Source organism: Phyllobates terribilis, unplaced genomic scaffold (assembly GCF_046119375.1).
Source record: "Phyllobates terribilis strain yellow unplaced genomic scaffold, ASM4611937v1 Scaffold_13__5_contigs__length_258822181, whole genome shotgun sequence".
Lineage (NCBI taxonomy): Eukaryota > Metazoa > Chordata > Amphibia > Anura > Dendrobatidae > Phyllobates > Phyllobates terribilis.
In genome coordinates this window covers 157,915,076-157,942,218 of record NW_027362773.1, presented here as the reverse complement: position 1 = coordinate 157,942,218, position 27,143 = coordinate 157,915,076, and positions in this window count along the sequence as shown.

Here is a 27,143-nt window from a genome sequence, read left to right as displayed (position 1 = left end):
ACGAGGTGGAGACAGCAGGGGCTGTGAATTTCTATGAATCCTGGGTGACTAAATGACCAAATTGTAGCTGCGCAAGATGGTTGATGCAATCTAGCTACTTTCTGGGTTGAAAGTAACTGGAAAAGCCAAATAATTACAAGGAAAATCATAAAGGCTCTTCATGTGGAAGTCAAGCAATAATCCTAAGCAATCAGTCAACATAGTACCCGCAGCACCATGATGTGTTATCTAGTGCCACATGGCGATGACTGACGATCTCTGGACACATATTATGGATGACCAATCACTACCGTGACCATTGATGGGATGCCTTGGCCACATGTCACAGATCTTGCTAGACTATTGGATGGATCATTGGATTCAATTGAATCCGTATAACAATGGTTTCCAGCCTGTGGTTCCATCTCTGACATGCCACGATGGCCTGCAACCATCACAGCAGACTGGGGAATCGTCATTTCACAACTGATGAGGAGCCACCGGTTGGCGACCACTGATCTCGAGCGGCGGCTACTTGCTCCTCGTCTTGTATCAGTCTTGATCTCTTCTATTCCTCTTTCCTAAGGCTTTCTGGTCTAACTACTAACCGGTTCCACTGTACAGGATGTGTAACGCTGGAAAGTAAACCGGATGGGGCCACACATCTGTGACTTGATTTATCTTTGTTTCCTTATGTCTTCCTTAGGTTTTCTTGCCTCAGGTGCAATTACATGTCAACTACAGAAGAATAAAACAGACTCACATCTTCATTTTGCTATTTTCTGGGATGATCCCTGAAGCCAAAGGGGAAATTCACTTCCTCCTGTTAGAATAAGTAACTGCACCCAAACTACTGAATTTTGCTATTAGCAGTTACCTGTGCAGCTGTATATATCTAACTAGCTATTGTACCCATTCTACGCCCGGGTGGCGAGCATTTTTATTGGTATATGGTCTCCCATCCTGGTATGTGCTGCCCCCCTCCTGGTATTTGTGCTGCCCCCATCCTGTCCCCACCATCCTATCCTCGCATGCATGGCACCCCTCATCCCCAATCCTGGTATGTATGGCACCCCTCATCCCCAATCCTGGTATGTATGGCACCCCTCATCCCCAATCCTGGTATGTATGGCACCCCTCATGCCCAATCCTGGTATGCATGGCACCCCTCATCCTCAATCCTGGTATGCATGGCACCCCTCATCCCCAATCCTGGTATGCATGGCACCTCTCATCCCCAATCCTGGTATGCATGGCACCCCTCATCCCTATTCTGGTATGCATGGCACCCCTCATCCCCAATCCTGGTATGCATGGCACCCCTCATCCCCAATCCTGGTACGTATGGCACCCCTCATCCTCAATCCTGGTACGTATGGCACCCCTCATCCCCAATCCTGGTATGCATGGCACCCCTCATCCCCAATCCTGGTATGCATGGCACCCCTCATCCCCAATCCTGGTATGCATGGTACCCCTCATCCCTATCCTGGTATGTAGGGTACCCCTCATCCTGGTATGCATGGCACCCCATCCCTCATCCTAGTACGCATGGTGCCCTGCATTCCTATCCTGATATGTATGGTACCCCTCATCCCTATTCTGGTATGCATGGCACCCCTCATCCGTAAAATCCTGGTATGCATGGCACCCCTCACACCCCAATCCTGGTATGCATGGCACCCCTCACCCCCAATCCTGGTATGCATGGTCCCATCACCCCCCAATCCTGGTATGCATGGTACCCCTCATCCTGGTATGCATGGTCTCCCCAGATCCCTATCCTGGTATGCATGTGATGCGCCCCCTGGGCCGTGGGGTACTCGGTGCCGGGCCGGTCGTTGCTAGGGGAGATGTCACAGTGGCAGTGACGCAGTCTGTGACCCAGGGCGGTCAGTAAAAAGGGGAATTTTATAGTTTTTATGTACAAAGTTCGTGACGCCATCTGTGGTATGCGGCTATGTGGAGCCGCCGCTGCGGAGCAGGTCCTCTGGAGCTGATGTTAGTGCAGCAAAACTGGTGTGGCTCTCCACAGGTAGAACTTAGCTCCAGGGTAGTGTAGATGTTATAGGTGATGCTGGGCGTTGTAGTGCAGGGGTGATGGCGTGGGTAATAATCACAGAGACAGTGAGGTGCAGTCTTCCGAGTTTACTCACAGTTATTAAGTTCCTCAGGTTACAGGTTCCGGACTACAACCTCCCACGTAGTGCTGCGTTCACCAGGCAGGGGTTCAGCAATCACTCAGGTAATTCAAGAGTGCCTGACAGGACCCCTTTCTATGTGCCTTCCTCAGTCGTCTTCCTGCGCTGGCTCTCGCCCTCCTGCCCTGCGCCTCACAATCAGTGTCCCAATCCTGTAGCCTCGGGTCTTGTCGGGCGACCTGCAGTCCCCTGGACCCTCTGTGGCCACCTTTTCGGCGATATAATTGTGGTTGTGGCCACTGCACCTTACAAGTACAGCAGCCTCTGGTTCCTAGCTAAGCCTTGTAGTTCTCCACTAGTTTAGGGGCCGGTCCCCTCTGCGGCTCGATCCCTCCACCACCTGGCAGATTCGGGCGTATGGTTGGCCTCCAGCACTTCCTGTACCCCTGGGATCCCTTCTGTTCCTGGAGCCTTTCTCCTGCTCTCTCTCCTCTCTCAGTCCTGGGCCTCTTGGGCTAGGCCCGCCTCCCGAGCAGAGCTCCTGCAGAGCCTCTGCTCCTTTCACTTCTCCTCCTCTGACTGATCTCTCTGAACTCTCAAGATGGCTCCCCTTTTATACAGCTTCCTTTCATGCTCCCCTAATGCGCTTCCTCCACCCACACTCACTACATGGTTCCCCCTCACTTGGTTCCCCTCCACTCCAGCCAGGGACCAGAGACTGTGCTCTCCCTTAGGAGCAATCTCGCCCTGCCCTACTGAAGTGGATGTGTTGGATGCAGGTGTTAGGGTCCCGGGCAGCACTCTATCCTTACCTGAGAGTGGGATACCATACCTCTGGGTGAGATGGAGTACCTCTGTGGCAACTGAACCCGCAGGGGCGCCACACATGGTCCCCTCACCCCCCAATCCTGGTATGTGTGGTACTACTCATCCCACAATCCTGGTATGTGTGGCCCCCTCATCCCTTTCACGCTGCACACACATACAAAAAAATAAACACTTATACTCACCTTTCTTCTCTGTGCTCCAGCGCTGCGGTGTCCTGTTGTGCCGGAGTCCGGGGTAGGAGTGCGGCGCCGGAGCACTGCGCTGTCCGGCGCCATTTTGCTGAAGACACACTGCAAATGTGTCTTCAGTAAAATGGTGCCGGATACCGCTATGCGCATGCGCTGATCCAACGCCTCACTCCTGCCCTGGTCTCCGGCGAAGAGAGGAGCCGCGGCAACGCTCCTCCCGGTCAGATAAGTATCTAGGCATGGCGCCGGAGATCGCGGTATGCGTTCAGTGTCTATGTATACCGCGATCTCCGGCACCATACACTCCTCTTACCTGTAATGGCTGGATGCGTGCTTCTGTCTGGAACCAGACTGCGCGTCATGCATGCGCAGTCTATAAAGGCTTCAGACAGAGGCACGCATCCCCGGTTATTTTATAGATTCTGTATAGTGGTGTGTGTGTAGAAGACAGGGGCGCTCATAGCAAACATCAAAATATGGCTGCCAGTATGAATCCAGGTTTTGCCATAAAGACAGAAAGGCTTGCTGTCACGTAAGGTGTGGGAAAGACTAAGTGCAACACGAAGGGAAGAATGGGAGGAAGCCCAAACACTAGAGAAAGGGGGAGTGGAGACCCCTAGGCAGATCTAATAACACTCTGCCTACCCTCCATCCCTATATTGGTTTCACACCAATCGCCGAGCAGGACCCTAAACCCTATATGTCCCTAGAGCTATGCCCTAGATAGGGAGGGGGAGGGGAGGGTACTGTGCAGGCCCCATTACAAACTAAATACAACAAGGTAGACAAACAAAGGGGATAAGCTTAGCTTGAGCAGACACCAGAGGAGTAATGCCAACTGTCCTCCAAGGGCACCAGAGAAGAAGCCAGACAACAGCTAGTGCTCCAAGCATGCACAAAGTATCACTGGCGCATCCCTGGATCAAACTGAGAGTTTTTAACTCCCATGCAAGGGTGTGTCAATCAGCAGCAGGAGGGAGGTCACCACTGGGTCTTAAAGGAAGGATTAAGAAGGTGTCCGCAATGCCAAGCACAGTGACCTTCTACAGCCAGATCCAGAGCAACTGTCTATTACACCTGACACACACGTGACACTTGCTGTTATGTCAACATACACACCCATGCCATGACCATTGGCAAATTTCCTCGCCATGTACTAGCAATGCAGTTCCTCAGGGGAGGAGATTCTGCACAGGTTCTCATCATCCAGTAGTAAAGGAATTGGGCCACCGATATAGGGCCAGCTTTTTCCACATGGGTCAGAAACACTTGAAAAGTGTGTCCACATCAGCACCTTATCCACAACCCTTGGGGCAACTCCTCAGCCCTTACTAGCAATACTGTTCCTCAAAGGAGGAGAGTCCTGACAGGTTCTCATCCTCCAAAGATTGGAGCCATCCAGTTTTGGGTCCTATCTTTCCAAGGTGCCCATAGCAGCAGCATCCACTGAACAATAAAGGGATGAGGGGTTGTCATAGCCCCATGAGCCTTTGACTAGAATGGCCGTACATAATCATAATGATTGCATCCTAGCAGAACAGAGGGTGAGTCATGAGTATAATTGGTTACTGCATTACTCACTCAGCTTCACCCACAACTAGAACGAAATGCACTCAGAGACCCAAAGTTTACATTGTATAGCAAGTACAGGCAAGCAATGCACTAAATAGTGGGCCCCATGGCAAAAAATCATCCAAAACAAGGGATCTGACAAATGTCCCACATCGTTAATAAAGTTATTGTCCATCATTGCCCCAAAATTCTGCACTCGTAATTCAATAATATACTGTACCTGTATAAGAGGAACTTTATTATTCCGACTTGATTGTATAATTTTAAATGCATGCAATCACCACTAGGGGGAGATAATTGTATACGGACGTATACAGTTAGGTATTAATCAGAGCTGTAGAAATCTGTATAGAGTAGAGATGAGCGATTCGAGGAAAATGAACCAGTATTTCAATCTTCAAGTCAGAGAAACTGTGTGGATCTGCAACAGAAAGCACCTGGTGTACCGACAACACATGGAACTAAATGATAGCCAAGACTATGCAGCTTACTTGAGACTGTATCTGACTTTAAGTAACACTCGTACCCATAAATTAAAACTTCTGCAATGTGAAAAAGTTTTAGAAAGTGATTTATAACATGTCAAAAGTTTCAAAGCTCCTGGACCCCAGTGCGCAATCAGTTGCCAGGCTCCCACCTACTGTCTATTGCTATACTTATTGTTTATGTGGCATTTGGGCTCTTGTATATAACTTCTTCCTCCCCATCTTCTATGTGCCCCTGCAGCTGAAATGGAAGCGTCACATCAGGTGGACGATGTGGTCTGTTGTGCCCATCACTTATCGCAGGTGCCCGCCTAGATTTACTCTCACTGTCCAATGCACTAGGATACTCGCATTGTGGCCCTATGGACCATTTTCCCAATGTATATAGTAAAGAGCTCCATGAAGTGGTGTAACGTGAAGCTTTTGGGCCCCGATGCAAAAGCTCCAAGTCTTTAACAGCAATGGTCTTTTCATATGGGCCAAAGGGACCTTTTGAGCTCCATAGACGATTCAGGGGCTCGGGTGAAATTGCAACCCCTGCACCTATTATAGTTACGCCCCTGGCTCCATGAACGAGATCTGTTGCACCGCTGTACATTTTGCCTGTATAACCTACTCCATGTCTCACAGGTCATTGGTGCCCAATTTGCCGTGAAAATTGATTATTCGTAGTCCCTCAGACTATAATGGCGAGTAAACGCTCATGGAGAACCCCCCCCCAACCCTGCAAATAAAGGCATGAGACACTAACCATAGAGCACGGCCCCCGCACAGATCTATGCAGATTACTGCTCCTTACCATGCATTCTTTTCCCACTGACAAATCAATTGGCATGACAATAAGGGTAATGTGTCAACTGCTGCCCATCCCTTAATTGCTATGAAGAAAGTGCCTGTAGCAGGTTCTGGGAATGCGGTGAGTACATAGAACTGGTCGGGATTCTTTTAAGTCAATGACTGATTATTTACAGAGTTATTTTAGGGACCGATCCCTACTCCGGAATATGTTTTTATAGCTGCGGAAAGTGATTTCCCCAGAAGCGAGATCAATGCACTGAACAATACTGCACTGATGACGGCCATCTGAAAGGAGGCACCCAGCCATATCTCACTTTCTCCATAATTCAGAGTTTTTTTGGACTCAATTAAACTCGTTATGTAATGTAACTCTCTGCCGGTGTCATTTTTTTTTTCTTTATCTCTCCCTTTCTTTCAAACCGTCTCATGTTTGCAATGTTTACTCTTTGGCTACGAGATGAGTTGGATGCGAAGGTAAGCGCTATTGTTTCTTTGTCTTCCCATGGGAAAATGACAGGACTCTGGATATCTTTCAACAAATGCAATGTAATGTGGGGAAGGGAACAGAGCGCTGACTGTTGACGTTCGTCAAACCTCTTGGTTGACACCTTCGTTGCTGGGCATCAGAAGGAACTGGAAGGAAAGAAGCTGTGACGTCAGCAGGTAGAAGTGATTCCAGTGGTCTTCCGGTGTTTGCTGCTTTTGATTTGGCTCTAAAGTAAAGTCCTACGTTTATTTCTTTTTTTCGAAAACAGCACCACTGTTGCACATAGTCTGTGACTGATATTGAACCTCATCCCCATTGGCTTTAAATAGATTATATTTTTAGAATAGCACAGCTGATTACTGCGAGTCCGGCTTCGAACACTCCTAGATGGCCATGGCTTTCCCCTTCAATCGCCGCCAGGAATGGAGATCCTTGTGACATATAGTTTGGACTGTCTGCAGAGGTGTTCATTAAAATTCCACTACTCAAATGTAAAATAAAAACATATTTAAGGTTGCTTTTATATAATAATTTTCTGCTGATTATCTTCTTCAGCTTGCAGGTATTCCATTGCAATGCAGGCTGCTCAGTGCTGTTCAGTGCTCATTCCATGCTGCATTTGGTTTAGTTTCCAGACCCTTTCTCTAATCTTCTGAATACTCATCTAAGCTCACATTTGATTCTATTCAAGCTACTTTTTTATTTTTATTTTACTAGATTTTAAAGGAAAAGGGCTGAAATCTGAACCTGAAAAGAATGAGTACTGAATGGCATTGAGCAGCTTGCATTGTGTTCTACTCTATGCAACCTGTAGAAGACATTTTTAATGAAAACCAATTACAAATATATTTAACTTTTAATAGCGCATCTGATACGATTAAAACAAATATGTGCAAAGGTATCTATAACTTTTAGCAGGGCTACAACCCATAGACAAACAGAACTGTCTCTGGGAGAAACAAATGAAACAAGCCCCCCCTTTTTTTTTATTAAGGGTTAAACAAGTCTGTTTGAAAGACCCTTGCATCATGTATGTCAGGTAACAGGTATCTCCTAGCTTCTATCCAACCAGCTAAAAATAAAGCACTACTTCCGTATGTCAACCACACACAAGAAATGATTAAATTAAAAACATGACAAAAATGCCCACGATACATTGTGCGCATTCTACCTGAAGGGGACTGCTATGTATAAGCAGCAGATTCTTATATTCGGTAAAGTTCATAAAGTTCAATGCCATGTAATAAAATAAAAGAAATCCAGTAACGCAAGATGCCATGATCAGATGACGATGGTAAAGGCTCCTGGGTAAAACTTTGGGTTGGGGGGAGTCCATACTTTTTGTTATAAAAGTTCACCAACAAAACTAATTACATTGCTCCATTACTGGGAATCCCAGCAATCAGAGGGGAAATCCGGCAACAAGTGTTCCATCTCGTTATAGCTCCCCCGCAGGGGAAATAAAGTATTACACAATTTTCATTTAAAGCCATAGGCTGTCCAGGTAAGTCCCCCGGAGTGAGCAGTTATGGTCCATTTAGGTGAGCCAGTAATTGGGGAACGCTTAGGAACACTTAATCCCGGCTCTAGGCTTATCTAAACAGGCTGGCAAAGATCTAATAAACGAGAAAAGCACTCGTTCGTCGGGTGCAATGAATATTTAGCAGAATAAAAAAATTATCGTTTTTGGCAGAACATTGTCCCATATAAACAGAACATGTGCTGCAGATAACATGTTGTTCTATGTGCACAGAACGATCATATTAATGATCGTTCTGTGTGCATAGAATGTTTGTCTCCCATTCTAAACCAGCCAGTAAATGACCGCTGATCCGCTTGCATGTAGCCGATTGTTTAACGGTCACGGTTGGCTCATCTAAGTGGGAGATGACTCACTGTATGGCTAATAGATGAGGGTCCAAAATATACGATCCCATAAATCATCCAAATTGGGTATTGGAAACTAGAAAAAAGCGGAATGACAATTTTTTTTTCCTCTTTATTATATTACTTTTTATAGCAACCTGGGTGTGTAGTTTTCCCTATCAACATTACATAGATCGGTATCTGAAGTACTCCACCTATGAATGAAATGCGGCTCTGGTCAGCTGCTTCCGCGTAAGTAATCATGTTGTGATATAAACTACATATTCTGGTGGCTGCATTTACCACCGACCTTGGGAAATCCACACAGTTTGGGGTTGAGGATTCCATTTTTTTGTGGCGGTATTTTTCGTGATTGATATTGAGACATAAAGTTCCTGGGTCTAAACGCACAATCTACAGCAGCCCCGTACATTTGGCATGTGCCATTAATAATACTGGTGCCTACAAATGGCAGAGGGGGCTTCCAACACTCTCAAGTACAAGGGCACCGATACAGTTGCTAATTATGAACTATAGACTTGTCACAGGTCACAGATGGCGACTTTTTGCTCTTATTTTATTCCTGCTGCTCCCCTGAATATTCCATTTTTTTTTTTTTTTAATATTCCATATGATTTTAGAAATATGGGCCTTATTGGGATAATTCTTATGGTCTTTACCAAGTGGTCTTTGTTCACAGGATTTTCTGAGGGCTGCTCAGCATAATTACCCTGGAGTACTTGGGGGAGTAGTGGGAACAAAATAAAAGCAAAAACTGGGCACTTCTGACCTGTTGAGAGGTCCCCTTTAAGTAATGATAATTGTAGACCAATATATACCTGTGGTTTGATTGACTGTATTAATTGTAATTAATATTGCAAACACAACAGAATTCTCAGACTTTTTAAATATATATATATATATATAATTATGTGATTTTTTTAAATATATAAGTAAAAGGCACCGCCATGGGTTTACACATAGCCCTGTTATATGGGTAGCTATCAAATGTTAATAAGGTTTTCATGACTTAGGCTTGAGCACATATCCAACATGTCAGATTTTTCTTTAGTGTAATATGTGAACCTGGGGAACCTGAGCTCCTTCCATAAACGTTCAAATATTCATTTTACACCAAAATATATTACTAGGGTTTGATTAACTATATTAGCCAGAATAAATATTACAAAACAATATGCTTGAACTATCTTTTAGAAAAAAATATTGATTGTTTTAGGATTTTCATCTGCACAATCATCAGTTCCTACATAGCCTTTTTTATACCAAATGTTATTATAGCTCTTATGATATCGACTAGGACTCAAATCCAACATGATAGATCTTTCCTTTTCTTCACAGCAGATGTCTAGAGGAACTTGAGCTCTTCTCATTGACTTGCATATCCCTTATTTTAGACCATAATACATGCTTAAAGTTGAATACATTATTATTAATATTGCAAACACAATGGGACTAGTTTATGTATAAACCAATATATAGAATTGTGTAGATGTTGTTTGCAGCTGCAGGGCACCGCTATGGGCTCTTACAAAATCCATTTATTTGTGTAAATACTAAATGATAATATTTTTTTCTAGATACAAGCTTGAACTCAAATCCAACATGTCAGATATATATTTCTTCCAACAGCAGATATCTAAAGAAAATTGAGCTCCTTCTATAAATATTAGTGCTGTTGAACAATTCCAACAAAGTTGGCAGGAAGTGTATGGCCTGTTTAAAGAACCCCTGATTGTCCCCTTTATATAAATGTCCAAGTAATGGCCCTTAGACATTTCTAAATTAGGTCATTTCAATTAACTCAAATTGCCCTCCGACACAAATGGGGCTCACAATCCTGTTTGCTTATTGACCATGGGAAGAAACTGGAGCACATGAAAGAGACTTGATGCCCATATTGTCCTGATCAGAATCAAGCCCATGGCCCAATTGGTGCAAAGATTAACTACATTGTGGGATTACTTGAATAATAAGGATATATTTGGCATAATATTATATTCTCAATATCCTGGCAAGACACTTAGCCCAATGTGCCTATAGGTAAATCTGGCCCTTCTTCTACTCCTGATACAATTTCATATATGTATTAAAAAAAACATTTGCAATAGAATAAAAGATTCATTTCCTTTTACATGCTCAATTGATTTTTCAAGCATACCTTGAAGGTTGCTCATAACGTGAAGCAAATATGATGTCTTAAAGGGACGGAAACATTTACTTGGTAAACAAGCCTCAGAATGGTAACTGACAATTCATTCAGCCTTTGGGAATAAAACCAGTAACAAATGCAAAACAAACTCATGTGATTTCTAACATTGAAAGTCAATAACCTAATGGAAAGCTTCCCCTGTATTATGGAAAATATGTGTGTGTATATAAAAAGGACAACTTTTCCTATGAGATATCTATGGCCTACGTTAAATGTCTTAAAATTAAAAGCATGCAACCAAAATTACCGGCAACGAACTGCGCTTCCTAAAAGTTCAATTGTACTCTATTAGCAATCACCTTAATGTGGGTCTGGCACAAAGATGCTTTCCAAACCCCAGGCTCAGAACCCAAAGTGACCCATAAGTCAGTCCACAGGACAACCCAGCCTCCAGAGTTCTCAGCCGCAGCTAGAGATGGAAGTCTTCGGGGTGATGGATCTTTTTTACGTGACCCACCTAAATAAATTATGATGGACGCCTAGCATTAATATGTATAACACCTATACTAAGGATGAACCCTTTAAACACTTTGGTAAGCCTCCTAATATTTTATAATACATGAGGCTCCGAAAAGTGTATTTCATCTTTCCTCATCAAAAAGTATTATGGTTTATGGACTGGTCATGCTGTAAAAGTCTGTCCAAACTCCAGAAATATGGATGATTTAGTGAATGGAGTGGTCACTTTTCCGGCAGGAAAGAGGACTGATGACCTCTGTTTTTGGGGATTGTGAGGGTCACAGACAAAACTTTTTGGGTCAACCATTTTGAACCTATCTGCATAAGTTACTTCAGCATGTCACAACCCATCCAAATCCTGGTGTCACCCACTGAATGATGCTCGACATGCCAAGACTTGATGTCTTGGCAAAAAATTGTTGGGGGAGCCCCGTTTTCCAAGAGGTTCTGAATAGCTTCTGGATGGCTCGGGAGATTGGCAACTCTCCCGACTTTCCATGAGCATCCTGGACATTCAGAGAAGTATGTCAATAGGACATCTTCAAGGAGTTCTATCCTATATGAACGATGTCTTGATAGACGTGCCCCTTAAAAAAAGCTAATATTTCCGCTATTGAAGTTACAGCGTACAAGTCAGTACATAGACACAGTCCTGTATGTGCAATTCTTTCACCAAGACACTTACATTCTCATGGGTAAAGAAACATTAGAACGTCACATAGATAAACACTGGAAATAAAGGAACATAGGATAAAAGCAAGATAAAAAAGACATTAGAAGAAAGTGTGGGAGTGAGAAGAATAGGGACAACAAGCAAAGGCAATGTGCACTTACTCAAAGCAACTCTTACGTTATAGTGATGGACTGCAACCTGTGGCTCTCTGGTTGTAGTGAGCTTGGTGACAACGAATATGGCTGCAAACTCTGACCCTACAGAAGTTGTCACACAGCTTTTTCTGAATAAACACAGATAAATAGGTACATATTAGTGAATGCAAAAGGACCAGAATTAAGGGATGCCAAGATGGCACCGCCATGGGCTCCTTTGTCGCCCCCGAAGGGACAAGTATTACAAATGGCACTTGTTATATGGAAGTGGGGCTGTTACTAATTCCAAACTGGGGCACAAGAGCTTATTGAGTGTAGGATCAGAGACCACATGTTTGGCCAAATGTGTGGCCCCATGTAAATACAGGGGATGAAATGACGCTACACTTTTCCTATAGCAATCGGCTGGTGTCACATTGATGGCACATCCTAGCGACATGCCACCAAAGTCTATGCTAAGACAACCACTTTATATGCAGCTTATTTTACTATTAAGCCATTATAAGACCTCTCTTTAGTGCCCATTGTTTTGAATATAAGACCACCAAAGACTGAAACTTCTATGGTGGGCAAACATCCGTACCTGGTCTTGTGCCGTGTCCAGTCTGCCTGAAACGGGACATCATTTCTGTTTTATTAAAGAATATAAGGGGCAATTTTTCTGACCTTGCTGATATTTGTTTTTGTTGTGGTAAACCCTCCACTCCCGTATTAGGTATTCAGCTCCCGAGTTATTATATATTTTATAATATAATTCTCCGGCACATTATGTTCTCACCGTCTGCATCTACATGTCATCCTCTTTGTTCCTGTAAGTAGTGCATATCACATGTCCCCCTACTTAGCTCTCTATCCCATAACTACTGCTTAACCTGGAGGATCAAATACAACCTGCAGCCAATGGAGCTGACAAATGGATCTCAGACAGCTGCCAAAGAGCGCGCTATGAATGAATCAGTCCAAGTGGAAAACTCGCCAAGCACAAAAGGAGGCACAACTCTTCCCTAGTGCAGAAAACATGGAAGAAAAAAAAAGTAGAAGAAGCCGGGTGCTGCTTTCACCGTCCTCCCCTCCTACTTACATCTGGCGTCGATATCAGATGCAAAGGCAAGCATATTGGAAACCCTGGGGTGGGAGGACACTAATTGCGCTAATTGACCTGTTAAAATATTAAATAGCACTCACACACAGATTGATGTGAAGTGCAGTTGGCGAAGATCCCCTTGGGTTCGATGAGATTATATATATCAGTCATAGCGTGTAATACCAGGTCAGGGGGTCCTGGTAATTCATAGTGTGGTTAATACTGCATCTGAATGCAAAACACGGACCGCAAGGAAGGGAGAGGATCATATTATATGGCAGCTAGGCTTTCCCATAAGGAGCCATAAGTAGCCCGGACAGGGCAGAGTGGCTTGTTGGAGGCTGTACTGGCACCTAGCACCAGCTGATCGGCATAGCTAGCCATTAAGGTTTAGTGCACCCAAATCAATTAATTACACTGCTCAATTTAGGTTTATTTCACTTGTGGCTGTACCCCCTTTTTATAATTTCTGGGAGGACCAAGCAAATAATGTAGGGTGAGGTGTCAGTCATAGTATTGCACGCAGTAACCCAGTAATAATGCCTTCCGAGTGCCCCCTTAAAACAAATAATGTCCTCCTTAGAAAGTATTAATGCCCCTTTTTTAAAGGGGTTTTCTGGGACTATTTTTTTTTTTTTACTATGGACCTAAGGACTAACAGAGAGGCAGTTGCTACCTACCTGCCTGCTGTGCACAGGCCACTCCTGCCGATGATTCAGCGGCTTCTCTTTCGCTGTGCTCTGTTGACGGGATGTGAATTCCGGCGTCATGCTGATTGACAGCTGGCTCCCCGCTGCCTATCTGCGGGGAGCCGTCTGTCAATCAGCACGGCGCTGGCAGATATGTCCGGTCGACACAGCAGCCCGAAAGAGGAAGAGCTGCTTTGTTGACGTAAAGTAGCTGAGTCTCCGGCAGGAGCGGTCAATGACGGTAGAACAGGCAGGTAGTGAGCAACTTCCTGCTGTCAGTTTTTAGACCATTATGCACAGTCATGCTCTAGGAGATTTCCACTCGAATATAGCTTCCACGAGTTGCCAACTTCTACTTAACTTTTACTTCATACTAGGGTCGATCACTGGATTCCCAGCAATCATTTGTAAACTTCAAGAAAAACAAGTGCTCAATTTCCCTGCAGCTCCACCGCAGGTGAGACGAAGCATTACACTGTTCCTATTCAATGGGCTCCAAAGCAAAATACATTTTTTGCAGCCACTGTATACTTTGGCTCATAGATTAGGGGATCTGAATCCCACCAGAAAAATGTTATCTGTATGGTTTGGCGGTAGGTTTAACAGATTTTCACAGAGCTGGTTTGTCCTTTCCTAAATCTGAATCTGGGGGTCTCATTCAGCCACCTGGATTCCATTCTACCCTAATAATGGGTAAGCTCTCCGATACAGATATCGGAATTAATTTGCAATAAAATTCTTAGCGTTGATGTGAAGGATTATAATGCAGCGCTACAAACTATGATGGCGATACATAACTGGAAATGAATGAAGCCACGAGAGGGTTAAGTTTAGTCGGATCGGGCGTAAGCGTCAGTCTGTTTAATGTAAAGGTCACATTGTCAGATGCATAGAAAGGTTCCCACATTCTTCTTTCCTTGGCCTACAGCAATCTAGCAGACTGAACCTGATACAAAGTCCATGACAATGCCCGCCAGTGTGCGCGGCCAGGATTATCGGTTTAATAGGTCGGACAGGAAACGGCGCAATGAACTATAAAAGGACGGAGCGCTCCTTATCAGCAGCAAAAATAAATATTAACAATGGCATCTGCTACGCCAGGGACGGGCGCTCAGATGCCAGCCCAGAGTCAGGTGAATACGTGCGTAGGTGGAAATAAGAAAAAAAGGGACGCAAAAAAAAAAAGGAAAGGAATCGCCACTTTTATGGGGGTTGTGACTTCAAATATTTGTTTGGACAAGAGAACTGACTCATAAAGACGAAGGGGATCCTGAGCCACGAGGGTTAATAAGGGGCCATAAAGCGGAGATGTATGTGACAATGGCGCACGCCCAAACTGTGTCCGACAGGTGTTATACGGACAGGCAAAGTACAAGGGTATATATGTTTTATTACTTTGGTATGTAAGGTTTCCGGTAAAAAAAAAAAAAGTAATCAAAATTTGTACTTAACTTTTTAGCAATGATTTACTATTTAGAGAACTGCTTAACCATCAATCCATTAACCCCTTAGTGACATCCGCCGTACATGGTGGATGTGCGCACTGCTTGTATCGAGCTCAGTAGCAGATCTAACTCCGATAGCAAAACTTTAGCCTCGTGGGGTAACGACGACTGGCTGTGGCAGCCAAGGGTCTACTAAAGACCCCCACCCCATGTCTGCCATGTTAGAATTACTGTGGCTGGGCTTCATAGGAGATTGTCAGGTTTACGGCACACTGCAATACTATAGTATAGCAGTGTATCGTATAGGTGAACAGTCAGGTTTAATTTCCCTAAGGGGACTAATTAAAAATGTAGAAAATAGAAGAAAAATATAAAGGTTGAAATCACCCGCTTAACCCCAAAAGTAAAAATGTAAAAAAAAAAAAACATATTTACAATCTTCACACTCATAACTACCTGAACTAATAAAATATAAAGATATTAATCCCATCAGATAAAAGCCTAAAAAGGAAAATGATCGAAATGCCAGAATTGCTGATTTTTAGTCACCACTTTATCCCCCCAAAAAGCAATACAAAGCAAAATATCACAGGTCCCGCAACATAATACCAATTAAGACTACAGATCGAAGCGCAAAAGACGAGCCGTCACACAGCGCCATCGTCGCAAAAATAAAAAAGTTACAGGACTAATTTTTTTTCTTACAATGTTATGTATTTTGAAACCTATAAAATATAAGAAACTCTATACGCATCCAGTCTCACCGTAATCGTATGGAAAATCATACAACCAGGTCATTTGACGGCACACTAAATGGCGAAAAAATGGCGAAAAAACAAAAATATGGCGGGATTATTATTATTTTTTTTCATAATTTTACAGCGCTTACAATTTTTTTTGAATTTTTCGGTATATTATATAGTAGATTAAATGGTGCCATTCAAAATTACAACTCGTCCTGCAAAGAAACAAGCCCTCGTAGGGGTACGTCGTTAAAAAATGATGACTCTTGGAAGAAGAAGAGGAAAAAAGTGCAAAAATGAAAAAATCACCAGTTCAAGGGGCTGTTCAGAGGCCAAAATAGTGCGGTGTATTGTTTAGGAATGAAGTTACTACTATACTTTATGTATCAAATCAGCTCGGATTTTGCATTTTCTGACCCTGAATTACAGACTGTGTCACCGTATAATTAAGTTAGGTAGCTAAGCCAGCCCCCTTCTCTGTCTCGGAGTCAGCGGTGATGGAGAAGCAGACCGACTTAGCTAATAAACAGAACCTGATATTTAGCCCTCTTCACTATGTGTCGACACCACAGCTTGTATCTGAATTGTACTTGTCAAGGGGAAATTGGCACAAATGATCTGAACGGACACAAAAGTGGGGGTGCTGGGACCGTCAAAGAGGGTCAAAAGTGACCCGATCACTATAGTATATAATGTAGGCCTCATTTATCACAACGGCCTTGGTTGCTCATAGCAACCAATCAGAGCTCAGCTTTCATTTCTCAAACTGCTGTGTAAAAATGAAAGCTGAGTCCTGATTGGTTGCTACGGGCAACAAAGAGATTCGCAGTTTGGCAAATGAGGCCTAATTTATTTTTTTGTTCCCGGTTAGTGAGGACGGGAGAGGGATGGGGGGCGGCGTGCGATAGAGGCAGAGTCATGATGGGAGGAGCAGAATAAATCAGGGTCACACAGCACCACAGAGTATTTCAGGATAGACTTTATGGGCAATTTACACATAAACATCGCCAGTTTTTAGTCTTGATAATTAAAACAATTCTTTTTAGATACGGGGTGGTGCAGCTTGTTATCAAGAAGTAGGGACTGCAGTCCTGGACTCGGTGGTGCCCCCATCTTTGTGGACGTGACTGGTATTGCAAACTTTCTTTCTGCAGCACCAGACATGGCGGCTTGGACTTAGATTGTGCTGCGGTTAAAGCATTCAAGGTGCCGTGGCCCCTTGACTACTTAAAATGTCCAGACAATCGTGCTGAAACGCCATTGCAGGGTAATCAGCCAGACTCCCCATAGAGAAGGCAGAGAAGGTTTATTACCATCTCTGCCTTCCCGATTGCTATATACACAGAGCTGAGCAGTGCTGCCATGGAGGGTGGACAATGTGTGAAATAAAGGAATAAATAAATTAAAATAAGCAGGAAAAAAAAAATAAAAAAGAAGCTGCCAAATTACAATGGCTGTTACTAGCCCTGCCTCCATAAAAAAATAAAAAACGTCCACTATGTAAAAAATATATATTTATGGAATTGGAACACAATTTGATTGTATTTTAGTGGTCCTTTATGGTCATATATATATATATATTTTTTTTTAAATGTGAAAATAAGACACATATTTCACCACATTTGGCAAGAAAACAAAAAGAATATAAAAATGACATAAAGCCGAAAAAAATGATTTGAATATTTGAATGAGAAAAAGTTTCAAATTGTTTAAAACCGAGTGTGAAAAAAGAAAACGAAAATGTGCTTGGTCATAAAGGAGGGGAAATGGTCTGATCATGAAGGGTTAAAGTCCTATTTACCTGCAGATTAGAACTGTGGCTGCAGATAAATGTTTTTTTTTCTTTTTTGCTGACAGGTTCCCTAGTCATCATGTTGGCTCAGTGGTTATTAATACTGTTTCTTTGCAGCATTGAGGTCCAGAGTTTGCATTTCTCTCCATATTTGCATGGATCTCTCTTGGTTTCTGCTAGTTGTGCTTTATTTCTCCCTGTAGGTGGCAGCATTGTGCCTCTCAGCGCTGGCCCATGGCTTTGCATGTAGCATATGTACCATGCTGCGTTATATGTATTGCCCAGTGATGACCACTACTGATCATACAGATATGTATATAGGAGCTCACATTATTTGCATTGGTGCTAAGCTCAATGACCCCCTGACATTTATAGAAGGACCCCTTTAACTGCTTCATCTAATACTATTGTGCAGTTATTATATTACGCCATCATACTTCTGCTTTGAGCACTTATAGTGTGGCTGGGATTATTTGATTAGGGGACTTTGCATGAGACTGCACTGTATAGCTCAAATCTATAAATCTACCATACAGTGCACATATAAATCCATCATACAGTGCACATATAAACCCACCATACAGTGCACATATAAACCCACCGTACAGTGCACATATAAACCCACCATACAGTGCACATATAAACCCACCATACAGTGCACATATAAACCCACCATACAGTGCACATATAAATCCATCATACAATGCACATGTAAACCCACCACACAATGCACATATAAATCCATCATACAGTGTATATATAAACCCACCGTACAGTGCACATATAAACCCACCATACAGTGCACATATAAACCCACCATACAGTGCACATATAAATCCATCATACAGTGCACATATAAATCCATCATACAGTGCACATGTAAACCCACCACACAGTGCACATATAAACCCATCATACAGTGTATATATAAACCCACCATACAGTGCACATATAAACCCACCATACAGTGCACATATAAACCCACCATACAGTGCACATATAAACCCACCATACAGCGGACATATAAATCCACCATACATTGCATGTATACATTCACAATAAAGTTCATAAATAAACTCGCCATAAAGTGCACATACAAATTTTTATGAGTAGAATGCAAGAACAGCAGTAGAGACTGACACACAGGCATGCCAGTATGAGGGCAGGACATTAGGTATGCTCATTAATTTGCATATCTTCCCAGAAAGCATTGCCTGAAATACTCCCTACACCATGTGGATATTCCCCAAAGTGTTTATTATTTAATATTATGTTTTATTTAATAATAATAATAATAATAATAATAATAAATTCTTAGTATTGTCACTATTCCAGCTCATGTGGGGATTGGTGGGGTGCAGCCAGGGCATATATAATTGTCAGCCTTGCTCTTCAGGAACCCAGAAAAGCTGAGTGAGCGGCTAATCAATGACCTTAGATGCATTTTCTGGCTCGCACGGTACCACAATATATTTTGTGCTGTCCCTCTATCCACGCCATGATCATACAACGTGTGCGCTCCCCTCTGTACAGGGTTTTTATAAGTTTACTTTGTAAGGGATATTCACCCGGAAGAGCTGAGAACTTTCCATTCACCAGGACGAGCCCTTCACAAAGGAGATGAATGAGGCCGAGCAGCCAATAGTCGCCCTGCAGGGACGGATCCTATTGGCTCCTTCGCTTCCCATTCACAAAAACACCTCTGTCTTTCTTCCCTTCTAATCTCCATCTCTAGTAGATGCAAGATGAAAGGGGGTGAGGCGCTTGCTAATTATCCCCCCCACCACCACCTTCCTATGTAGGAATGCAGCCTGCACACCCCAAGGAAGGAGGATTATAGTAAGAATAGTACATAGAAATCCATCTATAGGAAGCCTCAATAGGGTTATAGAAACGATTGTAACCTGGCGCACAGCTGCTCCGGCTAATGACAATTTGCATATTTAATATAATGATATCAATGGGCAAGTAAGGAATATTTGCATAGTAATCGCCCATGTCACGTTCCGCCTCACTTACAAAGAAAAGCGTAATAGACAAGGTTCCTAAGTAAATTCTATTCTTCATCCTGGTAATGATCAGGTGTTTTTCCTATTAATGATCAATTCCGATTGGGGTAAGACATGGAAAGAGGGACACATACTGCAGTGTTTATATAAAGAATATACCACAGAAACGCCCGCATAATCATATCAATCAATCATGGAATACTAGTCTGCAGACATAAGGATATAGTAATATGAGTACAGGGGGCATCGCAAGGGAACATGAAAAAATGAAAGAAAAAAGAAAGGCGACAACAAAGCCCCAAATAAGCAAAGAAAAAATATATAATTTATTGAATACACAAGTCAAAAAGGTAATACATGAAAGAGCTTAAAGGCACAGGGTGCCACATATGTGATAAAAAACCAAGGACACCAAAAGACCCCCCCCGCACACAATAACCCAATATAGACAACAATTAGAGGTGTATGTTAATAACACCACAAAGATATATATTGGTAATAGCACCGATAAGGGACAATTCCCAAATACCTGAAAGTATGCAGGAGAAGGGCAAATAGAGCATATGAGAAGTAGAAGACAAAATATCAAAAAATAAATAGCCAATAATTACCCAAATTGTAAATACCAATGGTGCATCAAATGGGGGAAAGAAAGGGAAGGGGGGCCTAGTGGTGTCACCCCTACGCGCGTTTCGGCAGGCCTTCGCCGAAACGCGCGTAGGGGTGACATAACTAGGCCCCCCTTCCCTTTCTTTCCCCCATTTGATGCACCATTGGTATTTACAATTTGGGTAATTATTGGCTATTTATTTTTTGATATTTTGTCTTCTACTTCTCATATGCTCTATTTGCCCTTCTCCTGCATACTTTCAGGTATTTGGGAATTGTCCCTTATCGGTGCTATTACCAATATATATCTTTGTGGTGTTATTAACATACACCTCTAATTGTTGTCTATATTGGGTTATTGTGTGCGGGGGGGGTCTTTTGGTGTCCTTGGTTTTTTATCACATATGTGGCACCCTGTGCCTTTAAGCTCTTTCATGTATTACCTTTTTGACTTGTGTATTCAATAAATTATATATTTTTTCTTTGCTTATTTGGGGCTTTGTTGTCGCCTTTCTTTTTTCTTTCATTTTTTCATACTGCAGTGTTTGTAGAGCGCAATTTTTCGCTAGGCCCCTTCCCTAATCTCTCACAGACCTTTATATGTTCCCACATGGAAATATCTCGCTTATTGCAGCCCATTAGTGATCCCACACAGTCCAATACCCCTTTCATGACCCCCAAAGTGCCCACCACAAAGTATGATGCCCCCACAACCCTAAACACAGTATAGCATCTCTCACAGTGCCCCCTACCAAGTATAATGCCCCCACAGACTCTATACTGATTATCATTCCCCCCTCATCAGCAGTATCATGTCTCCATAACCCCCCAGAATGAAATGCCCACAGCCACCGCACAGTATGATACCTTCACAGACCCCCCACACAGTATGATGCCCCCACAACCCTAAACACAGTATAGCATCTCTCACAGTGCCCCCTACCAAGTATAATGCCCCCACAGACTCTATACTGATTATCATTCCCCCCTCATCAGCAGTATCATGTCTCCATAACCCCCCAGAATGAAATGCCCACAGCCACCGCACAGTATGATACCCTCACAGACCCCCCACACAGTATGATGCCCCCACAACCCTAAACACAGTATAGCATCTCTCACAGTGCCCCCCACCAAGTATAATGCCCCCACAGACTCTATACTGATTATCATTCCCCCCTCATCAGCAGTATCATGTCTCCATAACCCCCCAGAATGAAATGCCCACAGCCACCGCACAGTATGATACCCTCACAGACCCCCCACACAGTATGATGCCCCCACAACCCTAAACACAGTATAGCATCTCTCACAGTGCCCCCCACCAAGTATAATGCCCCCACAGACTCTATACTTAGTGTGATTCCCCCTCATCACCAGGATCATGTCTACATAAACCCCACACAGAATGAAGTCCCCCACAGCTGTACACACAGTATGATACCCTCACAGACCCCGCCACACAGTATGATGCCCCCAAAGTCCTCCACATACTATGATGTCCCCACTGCCCCCACACAGTATGATAATTCCTCACAGCTGTACACACAGCTCACTGACCCCTCCACACAGTATGATACCCCCAAAGCCCCCCATATAGTATGATGTCCCCACTGCCCCCAAACAGTATGATATCCCTCAAAGCCTCTCACCCATAGTATGATGCCCCCATACACAGTATGATGCCCCCACAATGCTAAACACAGTATAGTATCTCTCACAGTGCCCCCCCCACCAAGTATAATGCCCCCCCAGACCCTATACTTAGAATTATTCCTCCTCATCACCAATATCATGTCTCCATAACCCCCAGAATGAAGTCCCCACAGCCCCCACACAGTATGATACCCTCACAGACCCCGTACACAGTATGAGACCCCAAAAACCCACCATATAGTATGTTGTTCCCACTGCCCCCACACACAGTATGATGCCCCCGTACACAGTATGATGCCTCCATAGTCCCTTACATATGCAGTTTAATGCCCCCACAACCCCACTTATAGTATGATGTCTTCACAGTCCCTCACACAAGGTGTGATGCCCACATGGTATAACGTCCCCGCAGACCCCCGTGCACTGAATAATGCCCCCACACCAGCATCCCACTTACCCGTCACATCCATCTCCTATGACCGAGCTGGACTCTGCTGACCATTAACATGACCTACTAGTGTCAAGTGTCCTGAAGGTCCCTTCAGTCTCTACATAGAAGATGGTTCATTGCGCCATCCTTGTATTATACTCTTTTTTTGGGGGACAGTTGAAGTCAGGACACACCCCAGAGCTCCCATAACAACAGGACAGCTCCCCAAAATTTGGGACTGTCCTAATTAATCCAGGGCAGTTGGGAAGTATGGATACTACTCAGTGGCTGATATACAGGTCCACATGCAAATACAGTGATGGAATAATGGCAAACTCAAAAAGTCACATTTTTGCGCAAATGAACCTTGCACTAAATTTTGCAGCATCTACACTTAAGAGATGAGTGGATCGATACACAGGACTCCGGTACAACGTTCATCTCTATGTACGCTGAATTAATTATTATTATAGCGCCGTTTATTCCATGGCGCTTTACATGTGATACCATTGTTTCCTTCTCTCACCTCACAGCAGGGCTAGCCATGTACTGGTTTCTGAATGGAAACAAAAGTGTTCTCCTTCACTGACAGCATCAAGTATCCTGAAAATGGGGAAAAATTTAAATTTAAGTTAAGTTAAAGTTGTAAAACTCTTTTAAAGGAGCACATCCCTATTCCAGTGAAGGGGCCACATCAGTTCCTTGAGCTGCTTTCTTGTCGATCACTGGAGATGCTGGAAGTGTTTGGAATGTGGATCTGGAGGGATTTGTCACCAATGATGAATTAAGGGAACTCCGCTGATTGAGAGGGGGGGCAACTTCTCTAGTAAAAAACATGAAAAGTGCCCCATCCTCCCTGAGATCATTGGAGACCCTGACACTGACTGACGTGTTATTAGTCTCCGCACCTCTCAGGCCATGTTCCCACATGCAGAAGTGCTACGTTTTTTTTTTTTCCTGCAGCTTTTTTTTTTTCTGTATGTGACCACATACAAATACGCAATGACAATCTGGCCTGATTATTGTGCTGTAAATGTATATTTTTGCTGACTTTTCCACCTTTTTTTTTAACACTTTCTTATGCTAGGATTCTGCACTTACAAATGTAATTGCCTTTTTTTTTTTTGCACGTGTTTTTTTTCTCCCCCAAAAATGCACAGTTCCACAACATTTTTAAACACACAGTGGGCACGAGTTTTCATCATATCACTTCCACTCTTCATCAAACATCAATTTTTTTTTTGCACAAAAATTGTACATGTGAACAGGACCTTTTACATTTGAACACTTGGATTATACCCCAGAGCTGCATTCACAATTCTGCTGGTTGTCATAATGACCTGTTGAGAAGCCTGGCCCCTATCAGCTTTGCTAACCCCCTTTATTTGAGGGGGGGGGCACTTAATTTTGCCAAATTTTAATAGCTGTAAAGTGCTTGTCTAAAGCAAGAAATGAAAAACTTCCCAGGATGCAAAAAGAGATCTGTTCCGACATGGAATCGATCACTTGGTTCCATAATGCAAGCTGGAATCCTATAGGCCCTCTCTCAAGCATAGGAGCCCAGTCACTAGCAGATTTGTCCCTCGGGCTGCCGACACTGAGTATTTCTATGGTCCAGGGGGCCATGTTCTTCTAGGATGGAGCAGCCACATGGCTAGTATAGGTCTAGAGGAGCAATTGCCGTCATACAAACCTGCGTATTACCCATGAGTTATTGATGCATCTCCATAGAAGATCAACAAACAAATGTTCAAAGAGCCAAAAGACAGAAGACTGGAAAAAGTGGTGGTCGGCCACCCATTCAGGAACCGAAGAAAACAAACACCGTGATTTTATTTAGCGAGGCTTGTTAGGCTGCAGGTCTTCCTAAGTCACACATTCATAAGTGTGTCCTAATGAGGTCTATTCGTCAACGTCAAGGCTTGAAAAGAGATGTTTGTTTTCTCGAAAGAAAAGTGACTTCCCTGTAGGAGGACAATTCATCAAATTAATAAATAGAATTATATTCGGTGGCTTTCATGCCCGTGTGGAGGTCAAGATTTATCGAGTTTGGATAGGGAGGATGGAAGGTTTCGGAGATTTGTTGAATGGTGCCTTCAAGACGGGAGGGGAATCTGGAGTGGTACAGGGGGTAGGGTCTATCACTTAGGGTTATGTGATGGGGGTGGATTAATCACCTGACTATACGCCACGGACCGACCACCCAGCAGTCATATACTGGCTTCATGGTGAGAAGTAACTCTTCCATCATCTGCTATAATTTCTTTATTTTTTTTGTTCTGGGACCTTGGAAGAAATTTAGAAAAGGCTTGTCCACCATCACCTCATAATCTGTGGTTATGGTTTAAAGGGAATCTGTCAGTAGGATCAACCCTCCTAAGATGTCTATATGGTTATGAAGGTCATAGGAAGCTGAAAAAAAATGATACCATGTTATTTACGATCCAATGTTTTATTCCAGAGAAATCCACATTTTTCTTAATATGTAAATGAGCTGTTAAGATCTGTGGGCGCGACATAGATCTCCCTAAGAATCTTCAAAAGGGGTTGTTATCAGTATGAGACATGTAATGACTGACAGTCTGCTCTCCTGATCTACATGTCACAACGGTAACGCCCCCTTTCATTTACAATTAGCTCTGGAGAGAAGAGACACTTGCAAGAAGGTTACTCACTTGAAAGCAATTCCTTTACTTGCAAAGTAGTTGAAAACAAATCAGTAGAGGGAGATAGCCTGCAGAGGAAAGAGATGGCATGCAGAGGAGAGAGACAGCCTGTAGGGAAGACCTACTAAGACAGACTGCAGATGAAAGAAATGGTCTGCAGAGGAGAGACACTGAGATGACCTGTAGAGGAGAGAGACATCCTCTAGAGGAAAGCCACTGAGATGGCATATAGACTAGAGAGATGGCCTGCATATGAGAGAGATGGTCTGCAACGGAGAGAGATGGCCTGTAGAGTAGACCTACTGAGACAGCCTGCAGATGAGGAGAGCCATTGAAATGGCTGTGATGACACAGCATTTAATCTTAATTATCCAGACATAAATTCAGTAGGCCAGGAGATATACGCTATTATCTTTATGTTGACTTTTGAATTTATGTGTTTTTCTTTGGTTTGTCTAAGCCTGGATGTTGACACATGAGTTGATATTTACTGCAACTAATTGTCTGCTAATTTTGCCAATGACGCAGGGTCATTAAACAATGATATTTGCTAATAAGTCAGTGGAAGGGTGAGACTGTAATTTTGCATCATCTTGGGTATTTGCTGGGACTGTTCTATATGTTACTGTCTGTTTGGTGGTTCAATAAAGTATTGCCACACTGTTTTGCCCTCACCCTGTGTTGTCTAAGTAGTATTCTGCCCACGGGAGACCCCCGTGTCTCCTCAATGGCCTGTAGAGAAGAGAGATGGTCAACACAGGATAGCCCCTGAGGTGGATTGTAGATAAGAGAGAAAGCCTGCAGAGGAGAGCCATTGAGATGGCCTGTAGAGGAAAGACGGCCTGCAGAGGAGAGCACATGAAGTGGTCTGTAGAGGATAGAGATGGCCTGCAGAGGAGAGCTCATGATATGGCCTGTAGAGGAAAGAGACGACCTCTAGAGGAGAGCCACTGATATGGCCTGCAAATGAGTGAAAGAGACGCCTGCAGAGGAGAGCCCCTGAGTTGGCCTGTACAGGAGAGAGACAGCCTGCAGAGGAGATCCCCTGAGGTCACCTGAAGGAGCAGAGAAACGGGCTGCAGTGGAGAGCCCCTGAGATGGCCTGTACAGGAGAGAGACAGCCTGCAGAGGAGATCCCCTGAGGTCACCTGAAGGAGCAGAGAAACGGGCTGCAGTGGAGAGCCCCTGAGGTGGCCTGCAGAGGAGAGAGACAGCCTGAAGAGGAGAGAGACGGCCTGCAGAGGAGAGAGACTGCCTGCAGAGGAGAGAGACTGCCTGCAGAGAAGAGCCCCTGAGGTCACCTGAAGGAGCAGAGAAACGGGCTGCAGTGGAGAGCCCCTGAGGTGGCCTGCAGAGGAGAGAGATGGCCTGAAGAGAAGAGAGACGGCCTGCAGAGGAGAGAGACTGCCTGCAGAGAAGAGTCCCTGAGGTCACCTGAAGGAGCAAACGGGCTGCAGAGGAGAGCCCCTGAGGTGACCTTTACAGGAGAGAGACAGCCTGCAGAGGAGAGCCCCTGAGGTCACCTGAAGGAGCAGAGAAACGGGCTGCAGAGGAGAGCCCCTGAGGTGGCCTGCAGAGGAGAGAGACTTCTGTAGAGGAGAAGCAGACTCAGTTTAGAGCTGAGAGATGCAGATGGAGAAGAGAATGTCTCCGGCATGAGTGTAACTTTGGGATGAGCTCGGTGCAGATGCAGCAGATAGCCTGGAGACCATGTGGGACTAAAGGCTGATGTTGCAATAGGCAGGCAGAGATAAGATGACTCTCTGCACTCAGTGTTAGGCAATACATAGTCATTGCAAGGCATTCTCCACAGGCTTGTATGTAGACCCCTGAAACTGAAGCCCCCAACTGGAACCACCTGGGGCCTGCTCTTGCCTCAACCAACACTCTGAGTTCCCCCTGCAGACAGCCATTACTACTAGTAAGTGGTAATTGTGAGCAGAGGGGCCCAGGTACTAGTATTGCATTCATATCTCATTTACAATACCCGGGCATTGTAGACTTTTTTGGATAACTTCTATGGACTGGATTAGGGAACGTCTGGTTGGCCCTTTGGCAATTAGCGAGTCGTAGCAGAAGTCCTTGGAGTAGCATCATAGAAGGACATGGTCTATAGGCATGCAGCTCTGGAGGCAGCATTCATTTCACATACTTAAGTA